Source organism: Manis javanica, chromosome 2 (genome assembly GCF_040802235.1).
Source record: "Manis javanica isolate MJ-LG chromosome 2, MJ_LKY, whole genome shotgun sequence".
In the NCBI taxonomy this organism is placed as follows: domain Eukaryota; kingdom Metazoa; phylum Chordata; class Mammalia; order Pholidota; family Manidae; genus Manis; species Manis javanica.
This window is the reverse complement of record NC_133157.1, coordinates 116,747,514-116,769,386: the sequence shown is the minus strand read 5'-3', so window position 1 is coordinate 116,769,386 and position 21,873 is coordinate 116,747,514. Positions and strand designations below refer to the sequence as shown.

Below are 21,873 nucleotides of genomic sequence, written 5' to 3'. Positions count from 1 at the left end.
TTGTTCTGTCATTTGAGATTTAAAACCTTTGCTAAAGAATATTTTAGGAGAAATAAAAGGGAAAGTTATCTTGATTCCAGTGTTTGTCACACAGGGAACCTTACATAAGGGAGCATTTCTTTCAATATAAATCGATTTTGTCATATCATTTAACTGTCTATCCAAATGATACTGCTGGCCTGGGGGAACTCCGCTCCATTTTAGGGAGAATTAAGGCGACAATAATCACGATTCCAACCTTTATCATCTTACTGAATAATATATTCTTACTTAGAAAGTGCTTCTCATGAGTATACAATTGTAAAAATCTTCATAGTTTTCTTTTTTGGAATATTAACTTTGTAAACAATAACAAAGAAGGAAAAGACTTATATTTTGGGGCATTTATCCTTTATTCTGTCTTATAAAATGTCTAAAAAACCAAGAACTATGATCAGATGCTAAATCTGCATAATAATTTGTGATTACTGGCTCCAAGTAGAAAAATAAAGTACATCTGGCTCTTCTGACCAACACCAAAACTGAAATTCACTAGCATCATTAAGATCAGAAAGACACTAGCAGATCATTATTTCCTATTGGGGAGGTGATTACCTGTTTGGGGGAACAGTGCCTATTATACTAGAAGGATTTTGGTAGCTGTGATGTTCAGTGAAAAACAGAAAACAGACAAGATGTGGGGGAAAATGCTTACTGTTTAAATCTACAGTAAAAGCGAAAGTCTCACTATGATTGCAAAACATTCCAAATTGTGAAACTTAAGTTACTTGTAAAATAGACAAAAGTAAAGCTGCTTCCTCAGTCATTTTTGGAGATCTCAGCATCAATTTAAAGAAGATGCTTATATTTAAAAGAAAGCCTATTTCAAAATATGAATCCTTACATAACTACAAATAAGGACATGAAGTAAATTTATATACCATATCATACAACATTCTTATTCCATGTGTTTGCACATGAAGGAGATGTGAAAAGAAGTTTAAAAAAAGTTATTTCCTTTACTATTGGATTCTTTAAGGAATAAAACAGCACAAGAAATAACCACAATTGATGTTAATGCAAGAACAATCAAATTATATTAAACTGTTATGTGGATTATATGAAAAAAAGAAAAGGATGGATGGATTTCCTTGTGTGGAAAAGATACATTTCTGTATCTACTGTAAAATACTGCCTATGAAAATGTTTTTACATAACAATTTTTTCCACTCTCATTTTTAAATCAAAATTATGTGCATTTAAAACCATGGTTATAATAAAGTTTGTTGGGAAGGCAACAGATTTAAAAATCACATGGAATTTGTGCTGTTACAAAGACAGAAGGGATCAAGAGGGTTTAGGGCCATATTTGAGAAGGAAAAAATAGTCTGAGAAAACATGCTACTCCAAAGCAGCAAAACTATAATCAAAATGTGGTTGTTTGAAAGCATGGCACAGTAGTTTAACATCTGGAAAACACTGCTGCTATTTCAATTAGGTAGTTCCCAACTCCCCTCCCCAGTGGTGAGGTAATGTATTGTAACTTTCTCTAGCTACTGGGGTATTTTCCTAGCACTTTGTGGAAACTGTTGGCTTTCAGAAACACACAGGCTGATTTGAAACAAAAGTTAAACAAAATACAGAATTGCAACAACAATAAAAAGCAATTTAGAAAGAGGATCAAAGCCAAGCAGATAAGCAAACATTTTTAAATCAGCTGAGATTGTTTTTCAGATCAGTTCCCTAATTTCAAAGAGCCAAAGCAAAGCAAAGCATGCTGACTTACACTGATTCTTCAGTTCTTTCAGCTGTTGTTTAAATTGTACAAATTTTTCATTGTTTTGGAAGTCTGCATCTGAATTCTTACTCTGTAAAGCCAAAAATTTATTCTCCACTAACAATTTTAGATCTGGTATTTTTTCTGGACGTTCTTCTTTTACCTGAGGAAGATAATAAAATTATCTTAGTTAAGTGTTAATGAATAGTTTTGTAACATTATTTTTATCTCAATTCATTCAAATGAAAATACCATGAGGTAGAAAACACAAACTCGCCACAGTGAACAAGAGAGGTTGGGACTAGTTGCAGAACAAACTGTTGGGAAAGAGTGGAGGGAATCATTCACCCCATCTACTCATCAATTTCTTAAGCCACTCTTCAAGGTCCTCCTAATTTGCTGTCTCCTGGCAATTACGGGGGGAAAATCTCACGCCAGCACAATTCCGTGTCCTCTAACCTGAGCATTGTGGCTTCTGCTCTTTACCCAGCAGTCCCTCTCCTGTCCCCATCTGTCTCTCAACATGCTCCTCTTCTCTGGCAGGTTGAGAGTGGCTCTTATTTCACAAGAGGTTGACTTGAATCTTGAGCTTTACCATCTGCTGCCACAAGAAGGAACAAGTGTCCCCTATTACGTTCAAGATTAAACTCAGCTCATATTCCTTTTCTTCCTATCAATATTTTATTATAAAATGAAACATGTAGAAGAGTTGAAAGAATCGTATTTTACCATTCATCTATCTCCTTGATGCCACAATAATGTTTTGCTGTTTTATCACATATCTATCCATCTTTGTGTTTTTCTGTCCACCCTCAACCAGGTTTTTAAGTTCATTCTTAATTTCATCTTCATTTTCAGAACACTCTTTTCCTCTCTAGAGGCTCTTACCCCGTAAAATGTTTAATTTTGCCCTTTACTTCCATATTTAAAATCAGCCTCTTATAATCCCCTCAGTTATTTTCTCCTTACAGTCCAGCTCCTTTGAAAAAAAAATATCTGTATCCACTACTGCTACTTCCTTATCCTCAAACTTTTGCCACTAGTGACGCTGCTGGCCTCACCACTTCACTGTAACTGCTCTTCTGCAGGACTTCATAACAGGCTCACTGAATCACTGGCCTTTTCCTGGTGCTCCTGCCATCAAAAAAAATTCACCAACCTCTCCCTCAGGCCCCAGCAGGCCTCAGCCACGCTCCTACCATAGCACCAATAATATTAACTGGATTTATTTTTATATTCTATGTCTCTTTCCTGTAATAAATTCTAAGGTCTTTCAAAGGTGTCTGATGTATCAGTGTTGCCAGCACCTGACACATTAGAAGTAGTACTTAATATATTTCAAATGAATCAATCTTATTAGATTCCAAATATACTTACCACTAAAACTAATAACTTACTGACTGTTGTTATCATTAGTAGAGTACACAGCACAATTTCTGAGCTGGAAGATAACTTAGAAGTCATGTAATCTTGAGCTACGCACTCCTCATTTTCATAAATGAATAAAATGATATACAAAGAAGTTAAATGACTTGTCTACAGTAATCCAGTTAATTAGAGGCAATGCTAAGACTACAAGGTAAAGAAAATTCTTCGTTTTGGTTCTAGTCAGCAGGATATATTTCTGATCTCTGAATCTGAGTAGCAATGCATGTGAAGTCAAAAGATTATGTGCAATTTATCTGCTTTGATTATCCTTTGTCATGGAGAAAAGTATTACATAATCTTCTTTTGCCTAGTTGTTAGGCATTTTAATTAGCTAAATGGGAAATAAAAATTAAGCAAGAAACCAAAGTACTCAAAGTTATATTTATGGTACAATGTGAAGGAACTATCTTCTCATTATATATTAATGGTATCAACCAGTACTGAATCCACCATCAAAGAAAGTTGTGAAAAATATGGAGAGGCTTTAATGATAAGTCTTATATGTAATTAAAAATTTTAAATAAGTCCTGTAAGGCTAAAGAACCAGTAAAGCTCAGTTTGGAAAAGAGAAGGTAGAAAGGCAATTTAATAATGCCTTTCTTCTAATAAAATGAGGAAATGAGCTCAAGAGTAAGAGCTATTATACATGGTGACTAGCTATCCTCTACCTCTACAATGGCCAGAACAAGACAAAACAAGTTCAATATTGTAGCATGAATAGTTCAGAATAGATACAGAAAATAAATTATGAGTTTTTATAAGAGAATTTCAGTCTTTCTGAATTTATAAAATAAAATTAACTTGCAGCCACCTGAGATGTTAATGGTAATGTCACAGGGAGGCATACAGATAAACCTTCTCAAGGTCTTTAATGAGTCTGAAATTATTTAATATGGGATGATCAGGAGAGGTCTCATCTGAGCACATGATCAGTAAATGCAAAAGCTCTTTTCCAACAAGGTCTCTAACCCACTCTACATACATAATTTTCTTGGTTCAACTACAACTAATGCTGGGAAGTTAAGGTGAGGGGTGGAGAGAACAGGTATTTTGAAGTTGACAACATGGCAACCTGAAGTATCACTAGGAAAACCTGAATAGACCAAATTTAGTGGTTCATAGTACTTTCTCCCCTGACAGCCAGACCTCAAAGGAACAGCTGTAAAGCACATAAACTCACTGTAGTAAGTAGCTCCTCTGGAAATCTGAAGCTGCAGTGAGCATAGCTATCCACTGCAAAGAGAACTTAATGTACTCTAGCTACCAAAACAAAAGTCTGGAAGACATTAAACCCACTATGTTTAAATCTATGCAATAAATGGGGATTCATTATATTTCAATGATTTTTTTTTTGCTTTGTATCTTCAACAGAAATAGATCATTTTAAAAGGGGAAGGAAAAAGTCTTTCTTTAGGTAGTGGATCATAAGTGTTATCTAGTCTGAAAAAGTAAGGATGGCCCTCTTTTCCTAGGTCAAATTTAAAAATCCCTTAAAGAAATTCAAAGTGGGAAGAAGGAATTTAGCAGATGCCAATCCATCCCTTTCCTAAGGATAAAGTTCCTAGACACAGGACTTAAAATCTCAATGAATTAAAATTTAAAGACACTGTATTAATTCATTATGCCTGTCGTAACAAAGTGCCACAGACTAGGTGGCTTTAATGACAGAAATTATTTCCTCACACATCTGGAGACTAGAAATCCGAAACCAAGGTGTCATCAGGGCTGGTTTCTTCTGAGGCCTCAAACTTTGGCCTGTAGATGGCTGGCTCCCCCTGTGTCATCCATCACAGGGTCTTTCTTCTGAATGTGCCTATGTCCTAATTCCCTCTTCTTACAAGGACAGCAATCATATTGGATTAGGGCCATCCCAATGATTTTATTTTTACCTTAAACACCTCTTTAAAGGCCCTGTATCTCTAAATACAGTCACACTGAGGTACTGGGGATTAGGACTTCACATATGAATTTTGGGGAATCCAATTTGGCACATACACATAGATTTTTAAAACAAAATTTTAAAAACAGCTTATAGATTATTAGTCTTTACAGCATTTTAATTTTAAAATGATAGAAACTACTGAGAAGTAGACTTAGCAGATATCATACTTACATAATGGGAATTTAATACTGCTTTTAAGAGAGAAAAAGTCAGGCCTAGGGGAGAGGAAGCTGCGACACAGCTCCAGATGACTGTGGCCATGTGAAAGCGCCAGCCCAGGTTTTTAAAGAAAAGTAAGAAATCTAGATGTTTGTCAGATACTTTCTCAGAGTGTGTAGTCCAAACAATACATCATCCTGAAGGTCATGAGTTTGAAACCTCTATTTAACGTAAAGGAAATATTTTGGACATAAAAATAAAAGTACTCTTGTAATCCACAATATCCGGGAGGTATTGTGCATATCCCATACTTTTACTTTAGGGATGAAATATGGTCCTTTCAAGCAGAACAGGGAATAATGGAAGAGGATGGTTGTGTGTGTGTGAGTGTGTGAGAAAAAAGTAAGGGATTTCATTTTAACATGCGCATTCAAATTGCTTGTTTAAAACTTTGGCTCCATACTTGAGATTAAAAATGAGGCTCTGCTACTAACTGAATGACCTTGGGAAAGGTACTAAATGCATCTCACCTCAGCTTCCTCATTTATAAATAGAAAATTATAACAGTATTTACCTCACAGTGTTGCTGAAAGGAATAGATGGAATGAAGCAATAAACCACTGAGCTGTCTGCCAGAGCATTCAGTAGTGAGTAGCTGCTGCTGTTGTGACTGTCCTTGTTATCATATATGATCTTCAGGGTTGCTGGACACACAGGTCTGCAGCTCAGCAGCTGACATGGGGACACACAAGTGGAGGAGTCAGTGCATGGATTTTAAATGGAAACTGCAAAAGTCTACCAAGGAGACTGAATAGGAAAAAAAAAAGGAACCAAGGACCGAACTCTGGAGAACACCCCATTTATGGGGCAGCAAGAAGAATCTGAAAAAAAGGTACAAGAGTTAAAGAAGATAAACAAAAGAAAGAGCCCCAAAATCTAGGAAGAAATTTCAAGGTCTATCAAATGCTGCTGAGAAGTCAAGCTAAAAGGCCTGCGATGTGCCCAGTGAATTTGGTGATTGCGTCATAGGGACTTTAGCAAGAGGAGAGGTAAACACAAAGTATTGACTCCAAAATATCCAGACCTTTGTTTAATGAATTGTTCTAAAAAGATGGTGGGGTGATAAGCAGAAACATACAAATCTTCAAATTTCTATAGGTTCTCCAACCAACTGCTCAGTTTCAGCTCCAAAACACCTGTGAATGTTTAGCTACATTTAACTGGAACTCAACACTCCTCTGACTGCAGTATTTCTTGTGTTAGCAAGGGGAAGGCAATCAGTGAGCTCAGTCAGGTCTCTGATGGCTCTGTCCCTACGAACAGACGCTACTTGTTTTGGGAAAAAAGACAACAGTAGAAACAAAAGGCAGAACTTGGTTCTTATCCATACTGAAACTACGTAATATTTTCAACATGCTTTAACATAAAATTTTAAATATTTATATGATAATAATATACTTCATTTCTTTCAAACAGTACTGTATACATATGCAGTTACTCAAAGTGTGCCATTTTACTGCCACAGGGCAAAGTCAAGATCTCCTACTCCAATTATCACTACTGCCTTGTAGCTATCATTTCACTGGGAGGGGAGATCACAGGAGCTAAAGGTATTAATGGGCTGAGTCACACAAACTTTTGAATCATGGGAGAATCTGGTAAAACATTAGTCATTCTTTTAACTTAACCAAGACTCAGATGGATGTATTCTCTCCAAACAGCCATGGTTGGAGGTTTGGCTCCCCAAAAAACATATACCTGGTGATCTACATTTTGGAAATCACACAGCATTTTAAAGTTCATTACAAGTACATAGTAGTGATAAGCAATTTGCTCTGTGTTCTGCTCTACACACTAAGTATCCCAAGTTCTAATACATAGTCAGCTTGAGCTAAGGCTATAAGACTTGCTTTCGTGCTGGGAATCCACAGGGAATTGCTTCAATTGGTCCTAGAACATTCATTCAACAAATATTTACTAAGTCCCATTTGGGTACCTGGCATTATGATACTATTTCAAGCATTAAGACATTTATGGATGTTGGCCCACACTTATGACACATCACCAACACAACTGGTCATGCACAGAGTAAATTTATGTACACTAACACTGTCTCCAGCTTTATACAGCAAAAAAGCTTGGCAAAAGTTTTTATTGAAAGGCATGTCTAGGCTAAGAATCATTATGCTTTCACTGGGTATAACCTAACTGTATGTACATACGGTATATTTTCTACAGAGTTTATACTATACTGCCTTAGCCCTGTTTAAAAAAATAAATCCCACACGCTAATGATGACCATGGGTTATACCCTTAATCTCATGCCAATTTCTGTTGTCAATTGCACAATCTGCACTGAACTCTGTTGGACCCAATTATTTGTACCTGAGTGAGTTTCTAGTGCCATTATTTAGTTTGACTTCTGACAAAACACTTAAGAGAGACACTTCCTTGTGGAGCATTATAACACATCAAATGGACTTCACAGCTTGCCAAGGTGTTGTAATGCACCATTACTGAGCACCAGCCAACCAGACATGGAAACGTCTTTCCTCGTTCAAGGCTTTCAGAAGAATTTTGAAAATAAACTTAAAACATGTGAGAGAGTGCTATTGGTCTAGTTCTAATGGACCAGTCCTATTAGAATAGACAGATGTCTAACAGATGGCACTGGAATGAGGCAATCTGCCATCTACGTGCATCTGTTACTAAATATTTATGCTGTTGAAAATCACTCCAATAATTTCTCATGACATCATTCCCACTACAGGATTATGACCAACAGGAATCACTTATTTATACAGGCTAGCACATTAGCATTCCCATACTGGAGAACAGAACCAAACTGCTAATTTTGCCTCTTTAGGGTTTTGTTTTATTGTTTTAGCCTTTTTTTTTTTTGCTTTGTTTTGTTTTGGTAGAATTCATAGAAAAATGCACTATATACTTTTTCATTAATTTGTCCACAAATCAGTAGACACTGAACTAAATTCTGGCTATAAAGAAAATCTAAAGTTACTTCTGAAGCTACATAAACCCTTTCCTTTATTAAGATCATGGTCTCAATTATGCCAAATTCATAGTTAAGAGCAAGGCCTCTAGAATCAGAATGCTCAGATCGAACAGAGGAGTTTGTAAGAATAAATAAAATGGGTTACTTCATGTAAAACGCTTATTTAGAATGGGCATATGGGGATGCCCAATGTATAACAGCTATGATAATTCCAGCTGTGGCTCTACCATTTTCTAGTCATGTGGCCTTGACAAGTAACTTACTCTGCTTCCGCAGTTATACAATGGAAATAACAACAACCTATTTCATAAGGTGTTGTTAGATTAAATTATGCAACACATGTAGTGATTCATTCAATACCTGCTGTTTAATACATTTTCACATATTATTACTACAACTCTTATGATCATGGCTTCAATCATTTACTTTATAGTTAATATTTCCTTTAAATTTTATTTAATTATATTTTAGTTTATATTTAAATTTACTTTATATTTAGTTGTCTCCACTTTCTTCTTATTCCACAGGTGATCCCTGCCCCCTAAACAAACATTAACTGTAAATACATGACTCAGGGCTCAGCATAAACCAAACAAAGAAATAAGAATTTGGAGCCAGGCCTTGCTGATGGAGGTTTCACAGACATTAGTTTTGTAGGATTTCATTGCATTTATTATTAAAACCTATGGGATTTAATCTCAGCAGGAATTATGCATCACATCAGACACTGGGAAACAAGGCAAACTCCTCTTTCTTTCTTTCTTTCTTTCTCTTCCCTGTTCTCACTGCATTGTTCAGGCTGATTTTATGGAACAGAGCTGAAGCTAAATTAGGTGCTGGAGGAATGCAGTGAAAAGGCACACAGCTGTCTAGCACCTCTTGGCTCCAGCACACTTTCCTCCTTTCTCTCTCTCTGGTTCAGGGCAGAATGCTACTCTCTGCCGGGTTAGTTTAACTGAAGAAGCCTGCTGGCCACTGGAATTGCCTGTATCTCTCCCATATCTGTATTTCTGCACCATCAGTTACTGTCAGGCAGGGTCATTCACAGTGGGCTGCTCTGGAAAGCGTGGTCAGCATTACTGTCACATTATGTACATTCCACATTATGGAAGCAACAAGGGAAAAAAAAAGACAACTTACAGTCATCATAACAATACTAATGAATGACTCATGCTTCTACTCTTTCAACCAGCATAATTAATTACATGTGAAATGTTGCTGCTCAACTTTAAAGTTAGCTTAACATTTTAGATGCTACACAATTAACAATATAGAAGATCATAGGGCATAAGGAGAGAAGAACAGTTAAATATAATACAGTGAGTTTCCTTGAATTTTAAGAATGGGGAAAGTGAGGTCAGCAAGTTTGTGATGTATCCAACCTTGTGGCAAAATTCAATGAACTAAGTGATTGATATGACATCTCCTTTACTGTTCTGGTTTCTTAGACTTTCTCCCCACCCCGAACACACACAGACACACAAACACACAAAAACAAACTGTACATGTTTCAACACCCATTACTGCATTCATCCATTCAACAGATATTTACATTTTGGGAACATGTAATAGACTCCGGGCAGTTAGGATGAGCTGGGATGAAGCAAAGAAGAAAACAGACAAGGTCCTTGCCCACATCCTGATGGAAGACTTAACAGTAAACATCAACAAAAAATAAATAGAGATAAATTCGCTAGGACTATGTGTGAACAGATTCATTTTTGGAGGAGAATATGTTAAAATCAAGAATGTAGCACTGGATACCGCTTCAAATATTACTTGATTAGTTGACAAAGCCGTTTTTGCTCACATGAGTTTTGAAAATACATAACTCCTATGTAGTTAATTCAGGCATGTAAAATTAAGTGCATAAAAGCTTTCTCTGTGAATTAAACACTTTAGAAGCTATTAAAGTTGTAAGGAATGGTTAAGAAAAACATGTATATTCTAATAACAAAAATTCCAAAAGAATCTGTAATTGTGAAAATATTTTACATCTCACGTCCCTTTTGGTCCTTGCTATATCCTAAGTACCTAAAGCAGTAACTGGGATACAGTAGGTACTCAATGAATACATGTAGATGGAATAAAATGGATGAATAAATTATTATTTGTCAAGGGAATATGTCAAGTACAATCTTCATCATTACCATAATATGATATCCACATTTGTCCGAAACAAAATGATAGTTTTTGAGTTTGTGCAAATAATAGCTTTGAATTTCTCTTAGTATCACACTGGATATTTCTTAAAATGAGGAAGTACACCCAAATTTTCACAAGAACATTTAAATGTTTCTATAATTTTATACATTAGTGAATATCTAATCAATCATGACTGTTTGTTGTTCTGGCCAACTTTCAGTTTTCCAGCATCAAATAATTTTTTAAAATATGTATATACAATTTATTCAATGTTGACTACATGCCAGGTACCAGACAGTAGAACTGTAAGACAAAAAATACACATTTATAGAGAGTGACAGCTATAGGTTTTAGAAGGACATTTTCTTTACAATATCATATCATTTAAATGACTTTAAAAAAATCTCTTTAAAATCTATCTTAAAATCTAAGTGTCCAATTCAATTCAACCAATATTGATTCAGACCCTGCTATATGCAACACATCCTAAATTTTGAGGGGTTACTATAGGTGAAACGGGATCTAGACCCTGCATTCAATAAACTGTAGTCTTTGTCGCTAAGGAGAGGATTCCAAAAGCTGAGAAAGAGTATTTGCATGTGGAGTGGGGACTGGTGGGTGGCCAACTCTGAAAGAATAGCATGCGTAAACTGACAATGGCCGGGACAGTGGTGGTGTGCTATGGCCAGAATATAGAGGGTATGAGGTCAGAGGAGGGCATGATTTTTGAAGCATACAGATGTCTTAAATGCACCCAAATTCCGAAAGCCCTGAAAGCAAAGCATGATTTTCAACAAGGCCTGGAACTCCTCTGGTGTTTATCTCATCAGCTGACCCCACCACCCAATCACGAGCACACACCAGGAATCTCCATCTATCTGACCTCCTATACACACTTCACCACCAATTTATGCTGTTTTCATCTCAAAATTTCTTAAGTCTCCATTTTTTTCCATCTGCATGGAGGAGATGATGGTTCACTGCCTGAGATGAAGTGGCTGAGGTCAGGAAGAGTGAGAAAGGAGGGAAAGAAAATCAGATGCCAGAAACACTACAGAACATATGTAAGAACATTTCAGATCATTCACCTGGGGCTGCTGACTTGATACACGGGTAAAATAAAAAAGGACTTTCTTACAACTGCACCTCTTCTAACTCCTTATTCTGCTCCTCTTCTAACTCCTAAATAGAAAATATTTAATAAAACCTCAAATGTCTATTTCTGAGGTAAAACCTCCTGTGCTACTACCCTGATCTTCAAGCCCTCATTATTTCATACTTGGACCACTGCGCATGGTGAGAATAATCTTTTTGAAATGTAATTCGGATGTGTCACTAGTCAGTACCCTCCAATGGCCTCATGTCACTCAGAGAAAGGTCCTGTGAAGCTGACTGCAATGTTTCAGTTACCACACTATTCAGCTACCCAGCTGCTTCCACTTTTACCTTCTAACTGGCCCCCTGCTCACTCCTGGCAGTGCCTATAGCACTGTGACACACCTGCCCCAGAGGCTCACGCTGACCCTTCCTTCCTGGAACTCCACCAGGTGAATGGACCTCTGTCCGTGTGAGGCCTCAGCTGGCCACCCTCTCTCTGACACTGCGAGTCCATGCCCTACCCACACCGGGCTCTCAGTCCTCCTGACCCTGCTCTGTATTTTCTTTACATGCACCACCATCTAATATGGCACATCATTCACTAGTGCATCAGAGTTTTCTGTCTAGGTCTTCCCATTGATATGTAAACTCCATGAGAATAGGTTTTTAAAAAAATATATCAGTTTTTGACTAATAAACCCCATGCTCTTAGACCAAGTCCTCACAAATGGAAGATTCTCAAAATATATTTCAAGCAAATATTTTACTTTTAATAAATGTTCTTCTACTGTAAGACCAAAGAAAATTTAGTATTATTTTTCACTCTGGTGATAAGCAATTCAAATGCTCAAAGAAAACATACATACACACACACACATACATATACATATGTTTCAAGATAGTTTTACACTTTTAGTGTTTTCCTTTTTCCTTCATTTTATAGCACTGGCTTCCATTTATGTTATTACTTTATTAAATATTTAATTTCTGTATGACTTGGAAAAAGCAACGCAGAATTCTTGTATAAGATTTTCATGCTCTTGTGAAAAATACAGCTTGTTAACCAGGTTATATTTTCCATTTACTCTGTAATATTGGAGAGACACAGTTTCAGACTATAAATATTTTCTTTCTGTGTTGTCAAAGGTTCACAAATGCCCTTAAGGGGTTGTTATGATGGCTTCACTTGTATTTCAGTTCTACACACGGAAAAAAGAAACAACTACTGCTGCCTGTTAAATTTTTATCCTTACTATTCAGTTGTATTATTCTAATGTAACAGTTTTATTTGCTTTTACTTTGGTTGAATATACTCTTGGAAATATCAAGCTCTATCTTCTAAGGTGATTCAGGAGCCACTGAGAGTCATATAGAAATCCTCTCTTAAACATACATCTAAGCAGTGGCTTTGTTTCAGTTTCCTTAACCATCCTTAAATTTCAGTAACTAGGTCACAACTGGTATTACCAGTGGGAGTACAGGCTCTCACTGGTGGGCTCTGGAGGACTATTTTTCATTTATCTGCATTTGACCTCTCTGGCCAAGTGTGCAGTTCTGAAGTAGTGGTGGGGACAGGAGCGCACGCCAGCCTGGCACTGACTGGGGCAACAGGTACCAGAGTCACTCCAGCCACACCACATTGTTATAGCCCTGTTCATTCCCAGAGCCCTTCCTCTTTCACATATAATCTGTTAAAGAAGTACTTCCATCTGGACTGCACAGATAAACACTTGTTCATAAAACTTGTAGCAAGGCTGGAAGGAAGGATCAAGTTGGAAAAGTGATATATGGAACCAGATGAAAATCTAGACCTATATTAGCATCTTCCTTAACTTCTTCCAAATCTCTGTACTTCTTTAATTATTCTAAATCTTTGTACTAAATCTCCCTACTATTTTCTCAAGTGCTCTCTGCCCATTTATTACCATGACCAGGATTTCACCCTCTAGGGCAAGGGTTGGCAAATTTTCTCTGTAAAGGGCCAAATAAATAAATATTTTCAGCTTTGAGGAACATATGACCTATGACAATTTTCTCATTGTGGTGTGGGAGCAGCCACAGATAATTTACACATAGAACAGGGGCAACTGTGTTCTAATAAAACTTCATTTACAAAAAAAAGGCAGCAGGCCAGATCTGACCTGTAAGTCATAGGTTGCTGACAAGCTGTTAGGCAAGAGATCCAGGGGAAAGAGCAGGGTCTGGAGGAGAGGGACAGCAGATACTGTCAATGATCCGCGGTTCACAAAGCAGACAATCCTTTTTAAAAAATATATGTATTAATGTATGCTCTATGATAGGGAGAGTGAAACTGTTTTTAAAAGTTAAACTATGAAATGCTTACTATTACTATTAAAGCTTACAAGTTAGTTGCAGAACAGGCTAAATATCTCATTTAATACAATGGGAAGTGTGAGTGGAAGAGGCATGGGCATCAGCTTTTAAAAAACTGAGTCTTTTCCCCAGTCACACTCTTATTTCCAAAAAATATTAAATTCCCTCTGATTTTTAACTTTCAGTGGCTTCTAATGTTATAGGCTTCTCTGACCACCATCCTTGATGTTTTTCATAAAATGATGAAGAATATTAAATAATGTTGCAAAGCCTTGTTAAATTTTCCATCAATGCTCAGTTATTTGCTTGTCTATCTATAAAGTACCTCTGGCAATACCCATAAGAAGCTGGATACACTGGTTGCCATTGGGGAGGGACAAACGTAACAAGGACACTATTTTTCACTGACTGTCTTTTGCATTACTTCAATATGTATGGGTAACTTATTCAAGAACAGAATAAAAGAAAATAGGTGTTATGATCTAGTTTAGATTTTGATTTATAACCAACAAGCAACCTGCATCAATCAAGAAGTATATGATCCTTTGTTAAAGAGTTGGGCAATAGGCACAATCTCACCTATTAAAAAGGGCCATTTTTTTAAGGCTATTAGCAAATTTTAAGCAACATATACCATCTGGTAATCCCATTTAGGTGGTTCTGGGCAAGGTGAAAGTATGCCTGTGTGCTCTTAAAAAGGAATCAGATATCTGGAGGCCAAAGAATAGTATCTCCACTGGGAAATTTTGTCTGTTTCTGCTGTGGCTGTGACTTCTCTGTGCTGTCTGTTTTAGACAGAGTGACCTGTTTTTAGATGTTGAAATAAAACTGACATCTGTGTTTGCAAGAATATTTGATGGCTATTCTCCATTTGCCAAGAGTTTCCAACATCTTTCTTCTTCTCACTATTAGCTTAGAGACAAGAGGGTAGAGAATATACCATTTCAGAAAGCATAATTTTGTTGCAAGGATAGTGCACAGTTTCTTCAGTATGAGGAGCTGCCAGTACCACTCTAAGTGTCTGTAGGGCAAACACCATTATGGAAAATTAATTTGCTGAAGAAAAAATATAGCTGGGGAATTTTATGTAGTTTGCCTTTTCAAAGAACAGTGACTTGAACGGTCACTCAGAAACATGCAATTCTCCTTGTCACATTTATTTATTTCCTACAATAAAAATAATATACATTTATTTTTTTTTAAATTGAAAAATGCCAAAAGGTATAAAAAATCACCTATAACTCCACCACCAAGAGACAACCACCATTAACATGCTGATGTTTCCTTCTTATTTTTTCTATGCACATTACTTTTTAAACAAGTCAACATAATTCCATCTCTGAGTCAACTTATTCTCTCAGCATCTGCTCTGGTCACAATGGGTAAACTATCCTTAAGAGCGAAGGCCGACTCTTGTAGGTGGACATGTGTTTTCTCCAGGACTTGCTGCTATAATACTACCCTTGAATATGCATCATCAACCTCTCCCTCTATCAGCATACAAATGCACTCTAGTATATCCCATCTTTAAAAATCCCGTTCATGCTCCACACCTTCCAGCTACTGCCCCATTCCTATTAGAGCTGAGCTTCTGGAAAGACTAGTTCATGTTTTTCATATCTTCTTCATTTCATGTCTCTCCTTAATCTCACCCACTGGGGCTTCTTTCCAGCCCCCTCTGCTGAGATGGCTCTTGTTGAGCTCATTTGAAGAATATCCTGTGTCCAGACTCAGCATTACTCTACTGGCCTTGAGTTTTCAGCAATATTTGGCAGAGTCGAAGATTCCCTCATTCTGGAAATGCTTGATTTATGTGGCCTGCCCCAACCACATTCCCCTGCTCCTTCTCCCTAGAGGGCCATGCTCCTTGTTTCCTCTCCACTGCCAGGTTCCTAAATGTTGGTGTCACCCAGAGCTCTGCTTTGGGCCCCCTTCCCTTCTCTTTCTAAACACTCATATTCAGTGACCCCACCCAGCATCATGGCATTAAATATCTCCATATGCTAATTACCTATAAAAACTACCCTTAACATGAATTTCTCTTTTGGAGTCCAGACTCCTATATCCAACTGCCTCCTTGGTAACTATTCCATGTTTAATTGGCCTATCAAATTTAACATCCCCCAAACAGAATTCATGACTACCCTCCACCCTATGTGAATAAACACAGGAGAATTACATCATCATCCATGGACTGGGAACAATACCCACATTCTAGGCTGGGCTTCCCAGGTAATGTTTTATAGATATATAAACATAAATACAAATATATACTTTTTTGCCTTGAGGGGAATTTGTGATAGTGAAATCTATATAAAAATCAACTAAGAAATAATAGTATTTTACTTTAATTTCTATTCCCAAGACTGGAATTGCCATAGTTAGGTATTTATTATTTCCCCTTTTTTCCTTCTTTTTGAAAAAAAACACTGGGCATTTTGACTTCAGATTTCTCAATTAAAGAAAAAGCCCAGCTGTATTTATATAAATATATAAAATTCTAGCTGCAAAGTGAATCAAAATCTTCCACAAACTAACAATTTGTTAAATATAGTACGTACCCCCCTTACCCACTTTTTTTTTTTTTTGCAGAAATTACGGAACTAAATAGGGAAGCAAACAAGATTAGGGCAGCTGAACAGCCAGAGATAAAGCTTTCCGTGCCTGGCAGTAAGGAGTGAGGGACATGTCATTTTGAATTCTACTCAGAAACTGAAATATTGTTCTCTAAACCTTGACTATTACCTTAACATTTTCTTTCCTCTTCCCCAGCAAAAATATGGTTAACTTTTAGCTATTTAAAGCACAAAATTTTCCAGTAAATTGCTCTCAATAGACTTATCACTAAGGCCTTTGATATGAGGGTAAAAATGTACATAGATTACAAATGTAAAGGCATTCAGGGAAACCAGCTGCTCTGCCTCCACTCAACTTGGGTGTTTCATGCATCTGTTTTGCTGCAAAAAAAAATTAGTTTCATTCACACTCAGTGTCCTGCCTCCCACTGGCACTACAGAAATAAACAGTAAATGTACTTCCACGTAAATGGGTCTTTCCTTATGGTGACAATACAAAAAATGGATGCAGTCAAATACTAGGCTATTGCTAATTTGAAAGAAAAGAAACAAATAGTCAACATTGTACTATTTCTTGCAACCTTTGTAAAGTAGGTTAAGTCTCTTGATAATTTCTTAGGTTATTTTTTCTTTCCAGGACAAAAATTTTTTCAAGGACTAATGCCTTTTAAGAGAAAGGTCAAAAGATGTACATGCAGAATATTTGAGGAATTTGTGTTCTTTTTAGAAACACATGCTGTATTTTGCTCTGTATAAAGTAAGGTATACTGTTGGGTAAATAGCATTTTAGCCAATGAAATCAAATGTGGTAATTTTCAGTTTTAAACAAGGATTAGAGTCAGTTTAATATAGTTAAAAATAGGTAAATGCCATCATTAAAATAATGATTTCCAGAATATCACTAGAAACACTAACATTACAGGAATTTTGGAATCTGATATAAACTTTCAGAATTTATAAAGTGGTCCTAATATCTGATAAAATTTAAATTTCCCCTGTGAGTAATTAGCATGTTTTAATACTAAATGCTAATGAAAAAACATCTTCCTTTGAATGATGCTGAAGATACCAAGAAAATTACATAAATTGGTCACATGAACTTCAGCGAAATGTCTTGAGATTTCATCCTTGTATAGATTTGCCAAAATCAATTTTTTGGGAAAGTACTAAGGACAACGTTTTTCAGGCTAAATTAGGACCCACATCATAAACAATGAGCCAGGGCAGCTTTTTACTGTACCCAATTCTCTACTTGGACATAGCTAACATCACAGATGGTAATCTATTCTGGGTTGTTAAACAAATGTATTCAGATTTTTCCCAGAGTCCTGATCCACAGCCCACACTGCCCAGCTCCAGGAGCACCACTAATGTGGGGTCTCTGCTCCAGGGTGAAAGCACTCATGTGGAATGTGAAATGAATGGGTACTTCCTGGAGTCGCATAGCATGGACCATCTCAGAACACTTCTGGGGCACCCAGAAGGATCATTACACTAGCAAATTTTGCTGGCTCACTGCCATCACATGCTACTGTAGGACTCTGATCAGCAGTTTTGTGAGTATTAACTTTTACTACTAGTGAGGAACACAGATATTAGCAAAAGTGCTGGTTTGAAAAACATAGTATCTGATTTATGGCCCAGGGCTGGTCATTAGTTGGCCATGGAATTGGCTGGATTGGATTTCTCTGGGCTTTAATATTCTGACCTCTAAAATAAGGAACCTTTCCACAAATAATAATCATCTATGATTATATGTTATTCTCTGGAGGAAAAAGAGAAGGCAGCATGAAATAGACAGGAATTGAACTAGGTGTTGAAGACAAGTGGGTTCTGGCCCCAGCTCTTCTGATAACATGATAGGACCCTGTCGAACAAGCCTTTTTTTTTCTTTCTTTCTTTCTTGATCTCAGTTTCCTCCAGTGACATGAGTTAACAGAGGTAGAAGATTCTTATGAGTGTGATGGTTCTATACTCTGTTTTTGTTTTTTGTTTTGTTTTGAAGCTTCAATGTAACTTATTCCTAGGAATTTTTTACAGCTTCTCAGTTCAGTTTAGCAACTCTCTCTCTATTGGAATTCCTTTATTTGTTTGCTGCATAGGAGCAGACATATTCACAATGGTTTTCTGCAAGGAGTGCTTATTCAGCCACCTATCCATACAAAATTCCTGTAAGAGACCATGTTTGGAAGCTAGGTAGCTCCTCTCTGGGAGCTTTTCCAGAAGAGGAAGGAGTAAAGACAGGTGTAAGGGAACATCTCAGGGGGAAGGGTAAGTTATCATTTCTTTCCAGATTTCCTGGTCCTAGAGGGGCCCATACCACAGTCTGAGTTCTCTGAGTTCTCTATCTTGGAAAGGCACTGCCATCAGCTTGTGCCTTGATGGGACCTTTTCTCCAGATTTCACATAGACAATTACTTTACCACCTTGTTTTGGCCAAGATAAGATTAGAATTTTCCAAAATGTAATTTACTTAGAATATAAGCATGCACACACACACACACAGCACACAAATTACAACACTCCACAAAAACATAGAAATAACGTATCAATATAATATGTTGCATTATACATTGTAATGAATATTGTAACCAGTGTTGCTCATGTGAAACTTTCATAAGATTGTATATCAATGATACCTTAATAAAACTTAAAAAAAGAAATATATATCAATAGATTCTTCATCTTAAAATACCCAGATATCCAAACACTAGCCACTAACTGCCTTGAAAATCAAACATGACAGCAACCAACCAGCCCCGCCTCCCACCCTCACCTGCATCCCCTGCTTTCAAATTTAAGAAGAAATATGGGGAACAAACAAAATGCATACAGAATCACTGCTGTGGTCTGCCTCGGTATAGCCATGGTTCACCTTTAAGAGCCAATGAAAAGACAGCAGAGTGGGACACAGGTAGCTTCAGGGTACCTCTTAGTGTAGGCGGTCAAGAACACAGTCAAACCACTCAGGCTGACTTTCAATGCTGTCTGTGGTCTGGTCTCTGCATTTCTCTCCAATCCTATTTATGAGTTCTCTGCTGGATTAAATGGTTGCCTTTCTGTGGGTGTATCTCCTGACTTTCATGGTTTGGCTCTGGCTATTCTTTCCAGCAATTATATTCATCTGGTGGTAACTCTATCTTCACATGACAAAATCCTGTTTATCCCTTGCAGTGCTGATTCAAAGGCCATCTCCTGGATAAGCTCCCTTTCCCTGCTAGTGGAAATATGCTCTGCTTCTTCTGAACTCCCCCAGGATGTTATTTTGTATTCCTTTTACGGGACTGGAACTTCCTACTTTGTGTAGTGACTATCTACACACTTGTCTTACTTCTTTTCTGAAAAGGAAGCCTCTGGTGTGCAGACTCTAGGGCTGCCATTCTGCCAGACACTGTGTGAGGCCTGATTCAGAGCATTACACAATGGCCTCAATAAATATTGAGACAACACTGGTGTGTTCTCAACTCATGATTCCTATGGTAGCAAGGATTACATCATAATTGATACTGTATTGGGTAGGGGACATATGACATTTAGTCTTGCTATGGTCTGGAAACAGAAAGTAGGAGAGAGGAACATGTCAAGATAACCCCAAGACTTCTGGATTAATTGTTGTGCATGAATAAGAAAGGAAACAAATAATTGATTTTGGTTCTGCCAGCTTAAGTTCAATTTTAGACATGTTTAGTTTGAAGTCTTTGAAACAGTCATATGGAAATGGGATTCAAAAGGATGGTTATATAAGAGCAGCCAGGACAGCATTTGAGAAGCCGCATATGTTAAAGGAAAGGAGTAATGTTCCAAAGAATAATTCTCACCATGACATAGTCACAGCCATTAGAGAAAAATTACCTTGCCCGGAAAAGCGAAAGCAAATGAGTCACAAGTTGTATTGCACTGAAAGAACCCTATTATCACTGCCTATGATAAATGATTTCTCTGCTTTCTCCATTCATTTTTTTTTTTTTTTGGTAAAATCAGAATCCCATTCAAGTAAATTTATATTATATAATATCCCACACCTAAATAAAGAATTGACAGCTTGAACTGAGCACTTTTAGCCCCTTATGGCTGGAGAATATTTAGTTTGTCTTCCATTTGTTAATCCTTGGAGATTGTCTCAAAGTTGCCTCAGATCCTGGTCTGAAGATCATGTATGCTGAGACAACTGGAGTGATTACAACAGAACTACAGAAACAGCCAGTATTTTTGGCCTAAAAACTATGTCTGAATTACTAAATTCTTATAAATATTCCTTTTTGCTTCCATACAATTATTACATGTCAAAGTTAATCACCACTAGCATATCGAGGGTATCAAGTAAAATATTCAAGTGATTTCTCTTTCTATATAAAACAAATTTTAAATGATAATGTGTTAATAATGTAACTACCACAAAAAGCTATTTTATCTTGGAGTTTATCACTCAGATTCTAGGCTAGGTTTTTCCACTGTTATGAGGAGTGTAAGTCATAGCTGTGAAAATACTTTTAGGTAAATGTTCAAGATATATGAAAGAAAGAATTTTAGGAACCAGTTTACATATTTTACCGAACAGGTATTCACTGCTTCAGCAGCTCAAAATGCCCTTCCTCTGTGGCGAGAAATTCCCAGATGCTTGTAAGGACTCTGCCTCACACAGGAACTGGAAGTGAGGGAAAACCAGTATTTCTCACTGCATTTTTTTCACCTGCACCATGGGCCTGTCATCTAAGCTTGGGGATGACATGGTCTTGTATGGAATCTAGAATCTCGAGGGAGGGACCCAAAGTTCAAGGTCAGTTTACAAATATTTGGTAGTGGCTGTGCATTCAAGAAACCAGTGCTGCTGTAGCAAGTGCAGGGAGGGTGGGCACCAAGGCAGCCTCTTACCAGGCCGGTGCTCAGGAAGCATATCTAAGGCACCCTGCTTCCTCCGCTTCATGCCCAAGCCTGGCTCTATGCCTTCCTCTCAGTTCTCTGAGCCACCCAGTAATTTTCACTAAATCGGTTTTCTTCTGAAGTTGTTGGCTTGTATTCTTTTTAGTTAAGAATGCTGAATACTACATTTCAATCACAAATGGCTCTTATGTATTCCCATTAAATCAGATAACTGAAAACTGTAAGAGTGGATTCAGGAGTAAAACTTTAAAAAATTTTATAATTCAAATTTCTCACTGATTCAGTCTTACATTCTAACATTGTCAATTTCAACTCCTGGGGGGAAAAACATGTTCCCATGGTTTGAATATATTCTCGAAGCAACTGCAGCATGCATATGCATCTTGACTTTTCCAAACAGTTGGGTAAGTTATGAGTGGCTTGTTCTATTCAGGCCTTGCCTTAAAATAGGAAGTTCTTGTATGCATTCCTTAAAATAGGAAGTTCTTGTTCTTCCAATGCCTACCCTCCCCATTACAGTTCCCTGGTATAGTTGACCCTT

At 37.1% G+C, this 21,873-nt stretch overlaps 1 protein-coding gene across 4 annotated transcripts in view; it reads right to left on the bottom strand.

Moving 5' to 3' along the window:
- Positions 1-21,873, bottom strand: part of LOC108408551 (serine/threonine-protein kinase TAO1-like) — a 581,472-nt gene that overhangs the window by 539,802 nt on the left and 19,797 nt on the right. For 3 of the 4 annotated variants that reach the window (XM_073229189.1, XM_073229187.1, XM_073229186.1), the window contains 2 exons: positions 5,860-6,017; positions 1,766-1,919 (listed from right to left, as the gene is read on the bottom strand). The gene's annotated coding sequence lies outside the window, so the exon portion shown is untranslated. The remainder of the gene's footprint in view (positions 1-1,765; positions 1,920-5,859; positions 6,018-21,873) is intronic. The other variant, XM_073229188.1, reaches the window with a different exon arrangement.